General features: G+C 45.2%; 1 protein-coding gene across 1 annotated transcript in view; it reads left to right on the forward strand.

Annotated features, from left to right (window-relative positions):
- Positions 1 to 797: 797 nt before the first annotated feature.
- SPTB (spectrin beta, erythrocytic) overlaps positions 798 to 13,136 on the forward strand; it is a 111,699-nt gene continuing 99,360 nt past the window's right edge. The window contains exon 1 of the mRNA XM_033106850.1: positions 798 to 1,024. The gene's annotated coding sequence lies outside the window, so the exon portion shown is untranslated. The remainder of the gene's footprint in view (positions 1,025 to 13,136) is intronic.

The following is a 13,136-nucleotide window of genomic DNA, read 5'->3' on the forward strand; positions in this document are numbered from 1 at the left end:
GCCTGCTGCATCCCACGCCACCCGGTTAGGATGACCTGGAGCCTCACCCGCAGACCGGGGGCCGGCGAGGAGGTGCGGGTGGGCTGCTGTGGCAGTTTGCCTGTTGATTACAGTCCCTGCAATATGCGAGCGCCTTGGGACTGCGGGCTGCACCCCGCCAGTTTTGCCGGGTCCGCCCCGACCTCACCAGGTTTGCAGACAGAAGCAGCCACACCAAGCCCGCGGGCTGAAAGCGGGGGCCTCGGGCCCAGTACCCACCCTTGTACCCCCAGCGTCTGCTCTTCCCGCGGGTGGGGAGAAGCCCGCCGCGGAGCGCGCAAACATACCAGCCCCCGGGAACAATCTGTCCCTCGCAAACCCGCCGCAGCGGGGGCGCACTGCCAGGGCGTCCGCCTCGCCCACCCTACAGCTTAAGCGTGTCTTTTAGTGTATTTTAAACACCTGACTGTATACAGTGGGGACGCAGGGCGGGAAAGTCTAGAGGGCTCATTTTCGTGACCCGGCTAGCCACGATGGGCGCATGAATTAGGCCCAAGCTGCAGAGTCAAACCCTTTCCCCGCCACAGGCGGCTCCGGTAGCGCGCGGCTTGGGGAGGCGAGCGACCATGGGGCGCTGCGGCTGCTCAGACGCCTGGCGTCCCGGGCCCAGGCGGCCCGCGGGGAGCAGGAGGCCAGCTTCGGGAGCCGGGCGGAGGCTGGGCAGGTGCCCCTCCGCGCGGAGGCTGATTGGCAGGTGCGGGAGTGGGTGGGGAAGGCGGGGGCTGGGCCTGGCGCTGCGGGAGGCTGCGGCCCCGCCTCCCCGCCCCCGCCGCGGGACTATCTGGTCCCGGCAGCAGCGATGTCCCCCGGCAGGAATGTCCCTCCTCAGATAATGTTATTTATATCTCTGGGCGGGTCCGTGGCTCGGCAGCACCAGGCGCCCGGCGGCCGCTGTACCAGGAGCCCCGCGCTGCCCTCCTCCCCCTGCGCCGCCGCCGCTGCCACCCCCGGGCTCGGGTTGGCGGTCGTTACAGCCCCAGCGCAGGTGAGTCCCGGGAGGGCACGGCAGCCCGAGGGGGTTGGCTTCGGGTGCGGATGCGCGAGGCTGGGGCGCGCGGCGCGAGCGCAGAGGAGGCGCTGGGCCCAGGGGGCGCGTGACGCGCGGGGCTCAGGGGACCGGGTGGGGGGCCCAGCCTCCGGTGTCGGCCGTGGGGGCGGCGCGGGGCTGGGAGGCCCTGGCGGCTGAGGCAGATAACACCCTGGGGCACCGGAATCCGCGTGGGCTTCGGAGGCGCTTGGCGAGCTGGGCGCTTGCTTTGGAGAGCTAGATCCTGGAGCGTCGCCCGGGGGCGCTGGGAGGGCGATGAGCGGGGTGCGTGTTCTGGTCCTGGGCCGCCGCCTCCAGGACCCAGGCATCGGGGCAACGGGGGTGCTGTCTCTAGCCTGTCCGACCTCCGCGCTTCCCTCTCTGCCTCCCGCTGCCGGGTTTCTCAGTCTTGGGGGCGCTCAGATTCTCTTCTGGGGAACTTGGCAGTGCGCTTCCCGGGCAATCCAGCGCCCAGGCAGGGAGGACAGCGCAGGGCCCCGGAGGGGGCCGGTCCCCGGGCGTTGGGAACCACGCGGAGAGAGTGGCCGGGTGCAGACCCAGGGAGCAAAGATCAGAGAGCCCGAAGCCATACTCCAAGGACCCCCTCCCTGCCTCTCCCAGACAGTTTCCTTCTCACGCCTCACCAGTCTCTGTTTCTCCAACCACTTGGCCCTTAGAAATAGCGGAAAGTGGGAGAAATAAGAGGATCTTTGAAACAAACCCCAACTCGCCCAGACTTCCAAGGGTGGGAAAGTAGCTGTGGGCTTGAGTACTGTTTCCGTGACAACGAGCCCCAGGTAGGGCCTTGATTTATAACCTATTAATATCCAAACCACTGTTTTCAGTGAGCTTTAGCCCTGCTAGGAGTTAATAATAACACGCTTAACTCGCTGAAGGAAAATGAAAAGAAGCCAGTGTTTAAAAAATAATTTTAGATGTATGGGGTGAAGGTGACAGTGTTTTGTGCAGGAGCTCCTGTGCGTAGAAGCTAGGCTGATAACCTCCAGGTAGGAGGCAGCCGTGCCACTTGTACAGTCTTGAGCTTGTCGGGATGTATACTTCAGTTTCTAAAGAAAGTGATTCAAGTGGCTCCTGGATGAGAGGAGTGTGCGAATCAAACATTGTAGGCACCTATATACTAGCCATTAACCTATCCTTAGCTTCACGGATGGTTCTGAATTTTATTCGAGAATTCCCTCTTTGACCAACCCCCCCACCCCCATGACCTAGAGCAGGTCATTTCCTATTCCAGGGTGAGACTTCTATTCTTTTGCTAGGAGCCCTGGGTTCCAGAATGTCTTGAAAACTCTTTTTTTGTAACCGCAAAACGTTTGTTAAGTGTCCTGAACACCCAGCACCCAACAGAGCTAGGCTTGTGGGCTAGTTAAAGAAAGGAACATTAGGCTTATATTGAGGAAGAGCCTACCAGCCTTGAAACCAGCTGACTCCTCTAAGGTAGGTTATTTATACAGAACTTTAGCAAACTCTAAAGCACAGCTGAGAGACATAAACCCTCTTTATGAAAATACAGCCTTTAGACTTCTTAGCTGTTGCTCTTCGTTTTATCAGTGGCCCAAGTCACAATGATTGGGGATGAGCCAGTTCTGTTAATCCCGAGTTCTCAGAAGACTCAGAGTCCACTGGTGGAATTAAAAGCACCTGAAAACTCCCAGGCATCCAGGACGGGCCTCGTAGCACAGGCATATCAAGTTTTCCTGCGTGGCTTGCCCAGCTGAGAGCTGAGATCCCACCTTTTGCTCTGGTCGTTGGTTCTTCCGAGTGTTCTGATGGTGTGCTCTAGCAGACAACCTGGTAGATAATTAGCTTTGGGGTAGGTAAAGGTACAGCAGGAGGCAGACTCCCACCTGGCACCAGACCTGACAAAATAAAAATGACTGTTTTAGACAAACTAGGTGTGAATGAAAGCTTTGAACTAAAGTCAAAATTTGATGGTTCTGTCACAGTTCTGGAAACAGACTGTTTTGGGTAAATAAAAATAATAACAGCTTTCTTTTTTTTCTTCTTTTCTTTTATGTACCAATGCCTACCTTGGTGCCTGGCTGGTAATGGATGCTACCGTAGGTTTATCTTTGTTGAATGAGTGAGAGAATGAATAAATGAATGCTCAGAATTTTCTTTATATTAGGTTGGTGCAAAAGTAATTGCGATTTAAAAGGTTAATAATTGCAAAAACCGCAATTACTTTTGCAGCAACCTAATATTCTGTTTAATTGTCACAGTAACTCTGCAGGGTAGCTCATTAGTATTTTACAAGTGAGGAAACAGATTCAAGGAGATTAAATAATTTGCCTCACATCACACAGCTGATGAGAAGTGGGGCCAGGATTCAAACTCAGCTGTTCGATTCCACCCTTTTTTTAATGTTAGACATTCGAGGTACAAGTTGGAAAGATTTGGTTGCAGAATTGTCTATTAGCTTCACAATCTTTCAGTCTCAGGACCTCGGGTAATAATTCTTCTCATATCAGAGCTTTAAAAATATTACCTGAAGATGGTATTGGACGCCTCTTTGCTCAGAGGCGTTTAGCCTTGCCCATTATGTCCAGGTCGTTGTTTCAAGGATAGAGCTGTAATTTTGGCAGTAGTCAAAGCATGGATTTTTTGAAAACAGATTTTTCTTTCAGTCTTGGAAGTGGCCATGAGGGCCTGATGATGCATGAGGACAATGTGATAGGACAGAGGATGACTATAAAAAATTCATGAGACAAATGCTGCTGGAGTGGGAAGGGACCTTGGGGGTCACTGCGTCCAGGCTTCTACTTGTGTAGTCACTTGCAGTTAGGTGAGCCCTAACTGCAGTTTACCTGGTTATTGATGTGCCACTAGGGTACGTGCCTTCTATACTTCTTCGCATTCTTCCCATTTCTTTCTTCTCTCTCTCACTCTCTCAAGGCCAAAACTGAGTTTATTTCCTGAAGTTCTGCTTAATCAACCCACTGAAGTTTTCTTTTTTTCGGGGGATATTGTGACAGCATATATTGTAAAATCCAATTCTTTCATCTTAGTGTAATCTTGGAAGGAAGGAAGAAAAGGCATTAGAGATAGGCGGAAGACAGGATGTTAGTGAGCCCTAAATTTTAAACTTTCATAAGCTTCCCATCGCCTAGTAGGTTTATAGAGGTACATATTTTTATGCAAGAGCCATGCACATTATTATCTTGAGACAGTACAAATCTCAAGACAAATATGTAGCATTCCTGGGGCCATGGGGAAAGGACTAGGGAATTATTGGGACATCAGATACGTGTTTTCATCTAAACTCAGTCAAATTGCTCTTGAAATGTGTTATTTCAAATTTCAAAATCAAACGCAAAATTTTACTCTCTAATACCTGTAAAGGTAGCATGACCACTGGGAGGTTTAAAGTAATATAAAATATACCTCTCATTACCCATAATGTTTTTTATAACCTCAGACCTGTGGATTAGCATTTATAAATTGACTTGGGAGGATCAAGAGTGAAAATAACTGCTGTGTGGGCTGATGAGAAATTTGATTTTATAATGAGTACTAGCAGAGAAGTTCATGGATACTGGGTTCTAAAACCATGGATATTGTTAGCCAAAAATTACTGTGGAAAGAAGTATTTTATCTTAAAAGTAGTTTGTATTTACTCGGTTTGTTTTTTGGTGTTGTTTTTTTTTTACAGACAACTCTTTGGTTAGTCTCCTATTTTAGATAAGAAATCTGGGGAGGAAGAGTAAATACACTGGTCTGTGTGCCAGAATTGTGTAGCGTTGTATAGCATTTGCTGGGTTTATCACAAAGATGCTGCTTTCCTCTGACAACCCCAGGAAGTGACGGTCACCTGGTTTGGGAGATGGAAACAGTGATCGAGGGAAGGTGTAGGAGGCAGTCAAGAGAATTCACTGTCAGATCTGGCTCTACTCTTGGAATTGTCAACTCCCCTTGGTAAATATTTAGAAAATGTCATAGCATGTTTTCCTTTGTTGCTGTGCTTATTTCTTAATTCACAGCCAAAAGATCCAGTTCTTCCATTTTCAGCCAGCTTTAGCTGAATATCAAACCACCAGGGGATCCCCAGCCTTACAGCTCACTCAGTCTTAAAGGCAGCCATAGACAGAAAAGGCTCCCTTGATGGATTGTCTGGCTAGCTAATGCCATTCCCAGACCACCTTTGATTTTTCTCTTCCCTTCTGCTGGTGGCAGGAAATATTATAAAGCCATCTTCCTCCTACCTCAGCAAGGTCTTTCCAGGCTTTGCCATAATGTTTTCACACTACACCTATGCAGACCTGGCCAAGGGTATAATTACAAGGGCAATTAAAACCCAGATACATATCATGTTAGCAGTGGGGGCAAAAGTGGGGCTTCCTTTCTCCTTTCATTTGAATTCTATAAATTTAACAAGCAAAAAGGCACAGAGCTAGAAAAGAAAAAGAGACTTGCATTGAACTGGGCTCAGATCATCCAGGATATTTATGAAAAGAATAACAGGGCACCTTGACAGCTAAAGAACTATAATTGCCTTGAATTATAGTCAATTCAGAAGTTTCCACCATCATGAAAAGGATCAGAAACTTGGAAAATCCTGAAAGGGAATAAGTTGAAAATCATTTCAGTTTGTACCAGACTTAAATATGGGTGTGTGTCATTTGAGAATTTATAGCACTTCAAATAAAACAAAGCGTACTTGAAAGAACTTATGAGGACTGGAACGCGGTCCCTAGCCTCATTCTGTCCTTCTGCTCAGTTCCTGCCTGTTTTCAGAAGCCCCCTCGGAGTGGTCAGTTTCACCATCATATTTTCACAGGGTAGAAAAGTGAAAAAGGAGGCTTCATAATACTGATTCTGAGTCATAAATCAGAGAGAGTTAGAGCTGGAAAGGCCTGGGAGAGCCATTTGAGAAATAGTCAACAAGAGCAAACATTGGGTTCCTACTGTGTGCATTCTACTGTTATATGCTGAGGACACACAAGAGGATCAGACAGAGATCCACTGTCTGGTGGAGGAAATGGAGTTGTGAACAAGCAGTGATTCAGCAGCACACCTGAGAGAGCGCCTATAGGAGGAAGTGTGTGGTTCATGTTGGGGTGTACCTGGGAATTTTCTAGTGGAAGAGGGAAGCTAGACATGGGACCCTAAGCATTTAACCTGGCCCAATAGAGCATGATTAGGTTAGGGAGGGAGGAGTAGTGCCGTGTGGCTGTGTAGGGTACAGCCGAGGAATGGGCTGCAGATGGGACTGAAAAGGTAGTTTAGGTACAGTTTGTGAAAACATGGACGGTTCAAGTAGAAATCAGTGAAGGTGTTTGAGCAGGGGAGGGGCCTGATTAGATCCTTGTTTAGACAAAGCTCATTAGTGGCAGTGAAAGGAACGTAAATGAGAGATCGGTTAGTACGAGGTGGTGATTACACAGATGATGTATATAGTCCACTCAGTTTTCAGGATGGCTTTGTATATGTGTCATCTCATTTCATTTTATAATGACCATGTGAAGAAGCAAGGAAGATCTCATTCCTACTTTACAGTCAAGGAACCGGGATTAGAAATGTGCAATGATTTGCCCAAGGCCCCTCTAGTAGATTATGGAGAACCTGACTTGACCCAGTTTCCTGGTTCTAAGGCTGGGGCTTTGTCCAGATCACCTCAATAGAGTAACTGAATATTCTAGGTTTTCAGGTTGGGACAGTGCTTGCTTGCTTGCTTCAGCAGAACACTCAGTTTAAGTTCCTTGGTTCTGGAGAGAGGGAGAAGGAAACTTGTTACAGTACTTATTCTTTAGCCATAAAACCTCAAGAATGGCCCTCCAAAGTATACACAGATGATGTCTCAAAGCATGAATTAACGTCATGCTTGCATGCCACAGATAAATGGTAAGTTTATATGCCTGTCAGTTTATGTTTTGGCTTTTTTATCCCCATACCCCATAGTTCACTGGATATTATTATGTTTATGCCTCATTTGGGCCTTCAAAAACCTCTGTTTGTCCAATGATCTTGAGTGCTTTGATTTGTACATACTTCAGTCTTCAACAACTATTTATTAAACTCTCATTTATTTGCCAGACATAATCTAGGCCCAGGGGATATAGCAGTGCACATGGCCAAAAAAAAAAAAAAAGCCTGACACCATGGAGCACACATTCTAATTGGGTGAGACAGATACTAAACAACAACAAACACATGAGTATGTATCACAATTTTAAGTGATATGTAGAAAAAATAAAGCAGTGTGAAGGAAAAGAGAGGTGGCTCTACTCTTTGAGGTAGGATGGTCGGGAAAGACCTCCCTGATGAGTTTTCATTCGAGCAGGGACCCAAATAAAGCAAGGAGGGGTGGAGTGGGGGAACAGTGATGTTTGGGTAAAAGATTCAGGTTGAGCGCAAAGGACCTGAGGCCGAGCCACTGCTGTGTCCAAGGAGTGGTCCAGAAAGGAGTGTGAGTCAAGTGGAGGGAGAAAGGGGAGAGTGCAGGAGCTGACGTTGGAGAAGAAATGGGGTCTGGATCATGTGGGCTTGCTCATGCAAGGACTCGGGTTTTAGCTGTGCGATAGGAAGTTATTGGGAGTTGTGGGCAGGGGAGTGACTTGTTCACATTTGTATTTTACGAGGATCTTTCTGGCTGTCCAGTGGAAGATTGATTGTAGGGGACAAGAGTAGAAGCAGGGAATGGAATGAAAGCTACTGTAGTGGTTCAGGTTAGAGAAGATGGATCAGGCTGATGGTGGTGGGGGTGGTGACATGCAGCTGGCTTCTGGATGGATTTTTAAGGTAGAGTTGATGGGATTTGGATATAGAGGATGAGAGAAAAAGAAGTCAAGGATGACTGCAATTGGTTTTGGTCTGAGCTACTGAAAGAATGAAAAAGCCATTTACTGAGACAGGTACATATCTTGTCAAAGGTACTGTAGGAGTTAATTTGGAATAGACTCAGGCAGACTTTTCATTTAAATACACCAGAAAGGAGGTGTTTTATTGTGGATGACTCATAACATCTGTTTGTTTTGAAGTAAAGCCTTAGATGTGCAGTTAGTTCTGTGTACTTTGTTATTACTTTTAGGTCATTCTCACATCTCCAATGTGATAGAAATTAATATATGGCACAAACAAGATTGAGATACATTTCATTTTATAATTAGAAATGTTTTGAATTTGCTGGTTAGACTTTTAAACACTTCCTGTAGCCATATTTAAAAAACACTTTTAAAATTATAAAATGGATTCATGCACGTGGTTAAGAACTGTATCCGCATTGTACAAGGGTATACAATGAAAAGTAAACATCTTCCTTCCCCTACCTCCATCCTACTCCTAAGAAGTTACCGGTGTCACCAGTTTCCTGTGTATCTTTCAAGGAAAATTCAATGCAAATGTAAGCATATGGCCTGATATATTTCAAAGTCTTAGCTTTAACCTAGCAAAAGCACATGTTTGGTTTCAGTTTTTGTGACTTAGTAGCTCTCAGGTGTATACGTAAGTGGCCTGGAGTCCAGCTTTCTATCCATTAAGGGTCTCCCTCTCCAAAGCCATTCCACACTGAAACACTGTGTTCAGCACATAATGCCCCTCCTCAAAAATCTCCAGTGGTTCCCTGCCCCAGAGAGGTGAAAATCCAAACTCATCAAGTTGACTTTTAAGAGCCATTGTAATCTGACTCCCATCTCTTTTTCTGTCCTATGTATCTGTTACCACTTCCCATCACAAACCCTCTGCTTGAACCAGGTTTTCTGCTTCTACTTACTGAGTCCTGAACATTTCTCCCAGATATCTGGAGTGGTTTCCATTCGTCTTCCTGGAATACTCCAGCCCCAAGGAGTCTTTCCATTCTCCAAATTTGTTAAAGGGCTAATTACATGTACTACTTAATTGAACAAAGTCACAGGCTTCTTTTATGATTATTTAACTTTTCTCGTGTCCATCTATTATTTGCTCAACTGGACAGCTCTCAAGGGTACGAACGGATTTATGAATTACAGTCGTGGGTCTTACATAAGCCCTGCCTGATGCTAATTGAACATGGAAGTTCAGTTAGTAATTTTTGGAATGTGCACTTTGACAGTCTTCCCCTGGTGGAATGGTACTGATACATGGGGATCATCTTAATTAAAATTGTCAGGTGATGGTTGCCAACAAAGCCACCTTCATAGTGGGTTATGTGGGTGTCATTCCTAGGGAATGGTACCTGGACACTGCTCCTTTGGATAAACAACTTTCTAATTTCGTGCTCTCACCCCCTCATCATACGGCATTGCATCCAAATGTCAGAAACAAGGTGTTTTCATTTGCCCCTGAATGGCCAAGAAGAGATATGAGTATTTAACGAACATGGCAACCACACAATTTAAAAAAAAATTTTGTTTTAAATTATTATAAATATATGTAACATGAAATTTGCCTTTTAAACTTTTTTTTTCTTTTTAAAGATTTTACTGGGGAAGGGGAACAGGACTTTACTGGGGAACAGTGTGCACTTCCAGGCCTTTTTTTTTTTTTTCCCCCAAGTCAAGTTGTTGTCCTTTCAATCTTAGTTGTGGAGGGTGCCATTCAGCTTCAAGTTGTTGTCCTTTCACTCCTAGCCGTGGAGGGCGCAGCCCAGCCCCAGGTCCAGTTGCCTCTTCCAGTTACAGGGGGCGCAGCCCACCATGGCTGAGAGCCCACTGGCCCATGTGGGAATCGAACCGGCAGCCCTCGGAGTTAGGAGCACGGAGCTCTAATCGCCTGAGCCACCGGGCCATCCCCCTTTATAAACTATTTTAAGTGTTCAGTTCAGTGACCCAAATACATGCACATTGTTATGTAGCCATCATCATCATCCATCTCCAGAACCCTCTTTCATCTTCTTAAACTCATGTTCCGTATCCATTAACCAGTATCTCCTGCCTCCCCCCCCCCCCCGCCGGCACCTGGCAATCATCACTTTACTTTCTGTCTCTATGCATTTGACTACGCTAGGTACCTCATATAAGTGGATTCATAACAGTATTTGTCCTTTAGTGATTGGCTTATTCACTTAGCATAATATTTTCAAGGTTCATTCATGTTGTAGACTGTGTTAGAATTTCCTTCTTTTTAAAGGCTGAATAATATTCCATTGTATGTATTTTTCACATTTTGTTTATCCATTCATCCACTTACAGACACTTGGGTTGCTTTCACCTCTTGGCTATTGTGAAGAATGCTGCAATGACTATGGGAGTGCAAATTTCTCTTTAACACCCTGCTTTCACTTCTTTTGGGTTTATGTATTCAGAAATATATATTCCAGTATATTGCTGGATCATACGGAATTCTGGTTTTACGTTTTTTGCAGAACCAAACCATGCAATTTTAACATTTTCCCTGGTATTCAATATTTCCGAAGGGAAGGGGAAAATTTATTAACATCCTCACCTTTGTGACCAAACTGAAATTGAGAATTGTTTATTTGCGAACACTCTCCTTAGCGGATAGTTTGTCATTAGAGTTCTTGAATTTGCCCATATATTAGTTTGCCTGTTTTTAAATTATAGATGTTTAGAGGAAGGCAGGAAATGTTTAGTTTGCTTTATAGAGCATGTAGCTCAAACTCAGGTGGGGAAGGGTGTAAATGTTGTGTGATGATGTGTTTCAGCCAAAATATCTCCTTGAGCTGGATGACAAGAGCCTGGGTTGTTTCCAGCTCCTTTTCTCTGGCTGTTTGCCCTTGGGCAAAGAACTTCCTCTTTCTCTGACATTTTTTTTTTCCAGGGGTGTATGTGTGTGAGAGAGAGACAGAGAGAGAGAGAGAGAGAGAGAGAGAGAGAGAGAGAGAGAGCCAGAGAGAGAGCCAGAGCCAGCCTTAATATTTATCATTATCCTTAAAAACTGCTTTGCACATTTCCTTGTAATGCTGGTGTTTCCTCATGTTTGTAGCCCTTCCTGACAGCCCCTCTCCTTCACCTGGGGAAGCACTGAGTGCTTTCTCCTGCACATTTTTGCAGCACCTTTCTCATTTCTTTGTTCCAGACAGGTCATCTTGTTTTGTAGTTGTCTACTTGCCTTCTATACCATTAGACCATGCTGCTTGTGACAGGGAACTGGGTCTTTCTCTCTGTCATATTTTTTTTTTAATTCCCAGCATCTAGAGCCGTGGTTGGTATGTGGAGGGCAGTGGCTCAAAAATCGTTATTGATTAAAAAAATTAAAGAATGAATGTTTGAAATTATACATAATTGAGTTTATATATCTTAACTTGGAAGTAAAAGATTATTATAATTATCGAGTCGTTATTATAAGTCAACATTTATTATGGGCTAGGCACAATGCTCAGAGCTTTTATATGTATTTGTTGTTTCTATGATTATGCTGATTTGACAGGTGAAAAAAAGGGACTTAGAGAAGTTTATTTACTCAAAATCACACACCTAGAAGGTCAAAGCTGAACTTGAACTCTAGTGTATTTATTCTAGAGTCCTTGCTTAGAATCACTGCACCCACCATATTCTCTGTTACTTTCAGCGAACTAAATAAAGAAAAAGTGAAAGATCCCAAAGTTGCAGTTACCTGGGAGGCTGCCTTACTACTCCATGGTTCTTACTACTCAGAGTTTTTTTCTTTTATCCTGCATCTTTAAAGTCTGAAATCAGAGAGCTAATTAGTTGTATATCTGTCTAGGTTGCTTTATCTTTGCAATGATTTAACCTATAGGCTCAAATCCCTTCTTTAGCTTTTAATAAATAATTAATATTCTGAATTCTGCATCCGGCATAGTTCTTTGACATCCAAGGATGAAGATGCTGAGTAGCCCTTCACAGTATACCCACTGTCGTAAGACAGCTCTCCGTACTGCTTAGGAAGAGGTCTGGTATTGTCAAAAGTGATGGCTACCCTCCAGACCCCAGTCCCACCTTCTCCGCCATACTTGACTTTGTTAACCACTCTTGCTTTGAAACTGTGCCCTCCGGTGGCTTCTGGGGCCCAGGCTCTTCTTTTTCTTGCCCAGCTTGCTTACCATTGCTTCTTCTTTTTTGTTTCTTCCTTTCTACCAGCTTTTAACTGTTGGAGTTGCCAGTGCATCTAAATCCCTATTGTTAGCCCCAGCCTCCCTCTTCAGTTCCAGATCTGCTTTACAGCAGTCAGCCATCTTTCTTCATTTGGTTGTAGCAAGAGGTCTCAAACTCACCATGTGGCAAATAGGACCTCTCAGCTCCTTCCTTCACCCCCCAAACCTGCCTTTCTGCCTGTTTTTGAAGTTAGGTTCATTGTCACCATCCTTCCAAGTAAGAACCTAAGCAACTTTTTTGGTTTTTCTTCTTTTCAGACTTCCACATCCAACTGACTGCCAACCCCTATTCATTTTTCTTCTAAAATTTTCAAATTCATTCTTTTCTTTCAACTCCCACTGTTCCTCTTCTTGTGTTTGAATAATTGGCCTTCACTCTCTATCTTTCTAACCCTTCTTACCCCCGGACTTCAGAATTATGTTTAAAAACATGAGTCTGACTGAGCCATTCAATGGTTCCCCATTTCTCCAAAATAAAGTTTAAATGGGCAGGCACATCCTTCTCCCTTTACTCAGCCATGAACACGTACACATAACTCCCGAAGGCCCTGTTCAAACATAACCCCTCTGATGCTTTCCCTCGTCCCTAACCAGCAAGACACCCACTCTGTCCTCTGAGTTCTTAAGCTGTCACTTTTCACATTGTCCTCTGGTCATGCTCTCCTAGACTGAGTTTCTTAAAGAAAGGATGTGCCTTTGGGGACACTGGTGTCTAACTCAGTTTGGTCCATGTGTGGTGCTCAAGAAATGCTGGTTGAATTGGGTGACAAGGGAAGTTTCATGAATATTCAGTGCTGAAAATAACCCCCCAATTTTGACCTGTAGAAGATTATGAACAAGCGTTAATGGGTTAAAGACGCTCACTGTTGATGGGGTGGGGACAAGGAGTGAAGATGAATGCTTTCCACGTGAGTGGAGGTTGTCCTCCCACCTGAATATTCCCTGACTGCTTTCCGTTTATCAGAGGGCAAAGTAACAGCTGATTTTTAACTTATGTCATCAGAATATATCTATTGCTAGAAAAACTTAGTTATTCATCCAGAATACAGTCCCTCCCACCTCATT

The sequence above is a fragment of the Rhinolophus ferrumequinum genome, chromosome 6 (assembly GCF_004115265.2).
Source record: "Rhinolophus ferrumequinum isolate MPI-CBG mRhiFer1 chromosome 6, mRhiFer1_v1.p, whole genome shotgun sequence".
NCBI classification, from domain to species: domain Eukaryota; kingdom Metazoa; phylum Chordata; class Mammalia; order Chiroptera; family Rhinolophidae; genus Rhinolophus; species Rhinolophus ferrumequinum.